Source organism: Hyalella azteca, unplaced genomic scaffold (genome assembly GCF_000764305.2).
Source record: "Hyalella azteca isolate HAZT.00-mixed unplaced genomic scaffold, Hazt_2.0.2 contig5139, whole genome shotgun sequence".
NCBI lineage: Eukaryota > Metazoa > Arthropoda > Malacostraca > Amphipoda > Hyalellidae > Hyalella > Hyalella azteca.
Window position 1 is genome coordinate 504517 of NW_025935338.1, and position 6887 is coordinate 511403.

Sequence of the window (6887 nt, forward strand, 5' to 3'; positions counted from 1 at the left end):
AATTATAAAATATGATTATTTAGAACATTATATGTACTGCATATTGCTGCTGGAGGCAACAGCGTATAGTGTTTATAAAATATCCGTCTACGGTTGAAGAACAGTCTGCTAATTTTTCTCAGCCATGTTGCTTCCGTCTTTTACTCTAAATCTGCAGTTAAAAATACATCATGTTGTACTCCCCATGCAACACGAGAATACTGAATGTGGCAATTGCCTGTATCATTGAGAATTTGAATAATGAACTTAAATTGCTATGGTTGATGACCCAGTCACTCCTGCATGCATCAATATGACGGCCTCAACGAACGATCATGCATTCATATAAGTGTTCACTGTTCATATATGTGTCACTATTCACATGCATTCGTAAGTGTTCATTGTTCACCCAAAAAGAATTTCCGCGATGAGTTCCTAGAGGTGATGCACTGGCGAAGGCGCTGGCGCAGTGACAGGACAGTGAAAATTTTTTACCTTCTTTTTCGATCAGTTCGCTAAGTTATTTTATGTTGAACTACAATCAGTAAAGTATTCTTTCATTAAATTTTGGTCCTTAATTAACAATTATAAAATGTTTGCTTCAAAACCACAAACTTATACAATTACTTGCGAAGTTTGCTGTTCACATTTTACAATTTCTAAAGAAAAAGAGCTACAGTATCCGTTTTTGTGTTTCTTGTCAATCATAATTTACATTCACTCAAAAATTACTGATTATATACATACGTAAGCATAGTCATGCATTCCTGTTCTCCGTATACTTAAAAGGGAAAATGCAGAGACATAAAGTATCTGTAGAGAATCTAAAAAATAGTCATAAATTGGTGAAAATAAATTTTAAATAATTCATAATGATTGTCAGTTTTAGAAGTTAAATTCAGAGAGCTGACTGGGCGTCGCGGGGACCAACTTTTTCAATTAATGGGACAATGTCAAGCTAGAGTTGCCAACTTTTGTTTATTGGCGAAGTTTTTGGCCCATGCGGTGAACTGCTTGAGACTTGGGTATATTTTCTGGCTAATAGATAACGGGATTATTCGCTTCTCATTTAAAAAGTTTCGGAATATTAGCTCGTGCTTTTGCGAACAATATTTATATTGTTTAAATGTACCAATAGATGAATATCAATTTACGCTGGAAAATAATTTTCCGCAATCTTAGATAAAATAATTAATTTGAAATACAATTACTTACCGCAGTTCACCAATTGATTTTAAATATCTAGCTTAGTATGGAAAATAATTTGATTTCAGGCTTCTGAATTATTTTCTCGAAGTAGAGTTAAATTTATGTTCAGAGATCTAGTATATTGCAATATGTGACTTGTAAGAAGACAGCAATCAAATTATGTTCCAAACAAAGTAAATTTTAAAGTCAATTGTTCGGCTACGATGAGTCGTGTATTTCATACACGATAACTCGGTATAAGAGTTGCCCTGTATTGCAAAGCCTGCTTCGCTATAACCAACCACCCGTGGGCCGAAGAATTTAAGCGGGCTCGGATTCCTATCAGCTCAGAATCAATAATTTAAATAGAATTTGTTTTATGATTAATTTAATGTATGCGACACTTAAACATTACAGTCTGCCGTAAACTGTGTTGGTGAAATTTGCAGAATTTGTTTAGCTCAGGCAATTGAAAATCAAAGCCTTGGTATTGATTCGTTCATTGCAGAAAACATCAAAATAAATATATATTTACATACTCGTTCTATTGAGCATAAGAATAATCTTGAACGAATTCAACTCCTAACGTTATTTATTATGAACAGTTTTGCTGTGAACCTATGAATCACTTTTTAAAGTTAGAGAGATGGTTCGAAAAACTCCCCAGTCGTCTCTGACACAATCACAAAAATATAACTCAGTACTCACTGCAGTGAGTGACAGAGAGCGCATTTTCTCGCCGACGAAAACGTGAAGTCACGGACGGACCGACGGACGGACGGACGGACGGATGGACAGACGGACATGGCGAGCACAATAGTGCTTTTTTTCATAAATGAGAAAATGCGCTAAAAATACGATGGCTTTTAAACACTGCCCTGAATTATATGAATAACTGCGACAAAAGATAGATACTGCCATTTACTATTCGCTACTGCACCACGATAACTAAATCCTGCACAAGCTTAGGATAATTCAGTTTCTGTGAGGAGTGCGATAAGTGAAATGGCCGAGAAATCATAAAGTTATCGACGACACTCGAGTCTCTTGGCTGTCCCTTCCATTAAGCTCATCCTATAATGGAAGCCTGCACTCTGGAGAATGAATGTGTCGTTTTGTCCAAATACTGAGACAGTTTTACTATAAAACAACGTCAAGATGATCCAGTCAATGGCAAAAATACGTCTTTATTTGTACAAGTGTAGGATTGTCGAATGGATGATTAACTTCAGCCGACGTTAGATTGTGACTCGCAATCCCCCCCAAAAAATGAGCTAGACTTTGTCCAAGTAGAGATGCACTTCTTGCCATTGAGTGGGTCATCCTGACACATTTGGCCCTGTAAAAAGGGCGTATCAGCGCTAAGCGACAGTTTCTACTTTCCATTTAGACATATACTGTCCATTTGGACGATATAACCCATTAATTTCTCGGAGTGAGTGAAGAAAATTCAAGTTTATTGCCGCGTTGTTGGGATGCTCAAAAAAATATATGAGACTTAAAAGAGCTACTTTTAATGCCCAAAGAGGCGTTTTATCATGTCATATACTGTCATTGTTTGAGAATTTTAGCAATATCGGCATGGACTTCATTTGCAGGTCTCAAAAAGTTTCCTGAGAGCTGACTGAGGCAATGAAATTTTATTTTAACTGCGATGAAACTTATTAGCTTTAATTCCGAACAGAGGTGGTTATGGAACTGTTGACTTCTAAAAAAATTCTTTGTCGTGCGGAATGAGTAGAAAAAATCGGTTGCAATTACTCGGTCAAAAATTATTTGAAAAAATTTCACCCCGATTCTTGAAATTAAACGGATTAACAGACTGCGACCTCCCCAGGCAGTGCTTACCGGTTTCCTCATTAAATATTTAAGCATCCTTTTCACCGAGATTTGAATTTCTTATCAATTAATATAGTAATTTATCTGCTCAAAATCATTTCGTGATCGGTCATGACCTCGTCATGGAATTGACCTCGCCATAAAATTCTCCTCGGCATAAAATTTACCTAGCTATCGAATTGATCTCATCAATAAATTGACTTTGTCATAGAATCATCGTCAACAATTCAGCCCGGTCATAAAATTGACGTCGGCAGATAATATTGACCTCGTCATCAAATTAACCTTGCCTTCAAATTGACCTCGTTATCAAATTAACTTTGCCTTTAAATTTACTTCGTCATCAAATTGACCTTACTTTCAAATTTACCTCTTCATCAAATTGACCTCGCAATCAAATTGACCTCACAATCAAATTGGCATCGTCTACAAATTGACCTCGCCATCAAATTGACCTCGTTATCAAATTAACTTTGCCTTTAAATTTACTTCGTCATCAAATTGACCTTACTTTCAAATTTACCTCATCATCAACTAAACCTCACCTTCAAATTGACATCATCATCAAATTATCAGAAAATATCACATTGCTCCTGACACCTGCAGACGGCGGCCGCGTCACGGCGCTGCGGCCGACAATACGGGGCATAATCGGCGCTGATTGCCGGGCGCTGTCCTGCCCCGCCCAGCGGCAACACGCACCTGCGATACCACGGCTGGAGTAACTAGTGCTTCTGCCGTGCCTTGTTTAGTCATGGTCAATGTTTTTGCGATACCTAGTGCATGTGTGAGCAATGTTTCTGGCATGCCTTGTTTAGTCATGAACAATGTTATTGCGATACCTAGTGCATGTGTGAGCAATGTTTCTGGCATGCCTTGTTTAGCTATGGTCAATGTTTTTGCGATACCTAGTGCTTGTGTAACCAGTGTTTTTGGCATCTCTTATTTAGCTATGGTCAATGTTTTCCAATATCAAGTGCAGGTATTTCATATTTCTCACTAAAGTTTAGTTACTTCATGGTTAGAAGTGCCTCCAAAGCTCTGTTTCTAAATGGACCGAAAATGGCAAAATATTCTCAACTTTTAGGCTCAGAAAATCGAATTAAACTTTGTGTAAATAGAATGTCCTTTTTGCCTTTATGTGGGTCATCCTGACCCAGTTCAGCTCGACAAAAAAAATCCTCATCAGTTCTCTGACGTGCCTTTCTTCCTGCTTTGGGTAAGAAAGTGTGTCATTATTTGGACGATATGATGCATTCCTTTTTCTGAATGTAGCTTAAAATGTCCAGCTTTGATATTCTCTAATATTGCCCTACGTCGTTAACTGACGTTTATAATCAATTTGCCCGTAAATGAACATTTATGGGCAAATTTTACGGACATCACTGGCCAAAACAATGCTAAAGAGATAACAGTCAATTACGCTACTAGCACTTGATTCCAGATTTTAAAACATATCCGGCGAACGCAATTGCGAACTATATGTCTATTGGCGAACGCAATTGCGTTTATCTATTTGATTCAGCTATTGGATTCTCTTACTTAAAATTACCTGCGACGCTGCAAGTATTTGCGCTTATTTTGTATAAGTTTTGAACATTACAAATGAATTACATTGATTAATTTGTACTCAAACTTTAATGCAACATTAACAAACATAAAATGTCAGAACAAACTGAACGTTCAGGCGGATGGCATCAATCACCTTACTTGCTAACACCCTTAAAGTCTGTCACGCGTGAAGGTTCGTAACACGACACGAAAGCACGCATGAAGTCATTCGTTGGTCACTCATCAAGGTTCGTAACACCAGAAAAAAACGCACGAATACAAGTTCGTTAGTCGTTAGTTGGTCGATCATGAAGGTTTGTCACACGAAAAAAAAACGCAGGAAAAGAAAAAGTTCGTTAGTTGTTAGTCGATCACGCACCAAGGTTCGCAGCACGATTGGAACGCACGCATAAAGTAAGAAGTTTATTAGTCGTTAGTTGATCGCGCATTAAGGTTCGTAAAGCTACACGCACGGAAGCAAGTCATTCGTTAGTCGTTAATTTGTCACGCATCAAGGTTCGTGGCACGAAAGGAATACACCCACGAAAAGGATTCATTCGTCATTGCTAAAATTTTGAGTTGTGGGGCAGCCACTCTCATTATAAACTAAACTCAATATTACGCATACACAAATTTTTTCATCGCTGGAATTGACTAAGGAACAACTTGTGCCATCTTCTCAAATCATTCGTTCATTATTTACTGCGGTCAGTTGAAATTTGGAACCAATTCATGAACTGTTATGCAGACAGTTAAATGTTTATCTTTTTTAAACCCCCTGTTTGGCGTGAAGATTTTAATGCACTACTATAGCTCAACTCGACCTCTGCTGAGATAGAAGACCTCAAAATTATTTGTCGCAATATTCCGTTCGATATTTTATATTAAAATTATACGTTTATATTATGGTGTTGGGGTGATTAAACTCTGATAGCAGAAAAATACTTTTTCAGAAAAATGAGAAGCAAATATGCTCCATAAATACATATTGGGATCATGTGCTGTTGAGTGTGAAAATATTTTTAAAGTGTCTTGAGAATTTAGAGTGCATTTAGCATACTTTATAAAGAAAATCCGTAGAGATAAGGAAAATTAACGGGAGATAAATGAAGGTTGTGAGTTTAGAATTCAACACATTAACGGCAATAAATGCGACACCACAACGACAATCATAATCAACTGCACTGCTATAATTATTGCAATTTACGTAATTATAGCTATTTGAATTGCCGTAATACAAATCAACTTGAAGTTCAGCCTAGCGTTGCTTGAGCACAAAAATCCCAGCAATTTTAGAATCGCGTTATGTCAAATCCTGTAATTTCTATATTATCCGGAATAGCGTTTTCTTCGAATTTAGAAGAACAGTAGTAAATTGGAAGCAATACAGACGATGTAAAGTGCAATAAGTATTAAATATTTAATACAAAATCCTGCCAGACGATTTCTTTCCGCCTGACGCATTCGACGTCTTTTGAAAAAACTCATCTTGCTTCTTAATTTCAAATTTCCTTGCCTGTGTAATCATGAAGCATATTAAATTTGACATCTACAGGGCATTATTCATTTGAAAAAGAACTATATTAATTCCGACATCTTTCCTCAAGAAAGCGTGTGGCATATTTAGCTTTTGACGTCAAGCTGCGAGCGAAATTATACAAAAAATTACATTTTTGTATAATTTGTAGCGAAGACGTTGCTCTGTTGCCGCCTCTTATCGTGGCGCTCAAACGTTAGCAAATTTCATAAGTTCTCCCTAAATAATCAGCGCTGCCAGAAAAAATAATAACAACTACATTGAAATTCACAACACCCACTTTTTATATTGAGAAACCATCAAATAATACAATTGAAAGTAACTTCACATAAATATTTGAACATTCTATTCTAAAAGATTTTATTCAACACGAATAGTCAATTTACAGACCCGTAGCGATGCTGACTATAACCTATACGCAAGAGCTCGAAATCAAGCTAAATAAAGCTGTCACACCGCTGTAAAAACCCTCGAAAAAAGTATTGCTAAAAATGCAAAAAAGAACCCGAAAGCCTTCTTTTTATACGCTAGCTCGAAGTGCAAGATGAAGGACGGTATTTCTGATTTGAAAGTAGATCAGCGAAAGATATCCTCTGATGAGGGCAAAGCCAACGTACTTAATCCTTTTTTCAGTAGCGTATTCACTGAAGAGGACTTGAACAGTATTCCAGCTATTGAGGAGAGCCCAGTCGGCTCTAAATTAACAAGCTTTGAAATACAAGAAGAAGAGGTTCACAAGCGCCTTATCGCTGTAAATCCAAACAAGTCATGTGGACCAGACGGCTTCCACCCC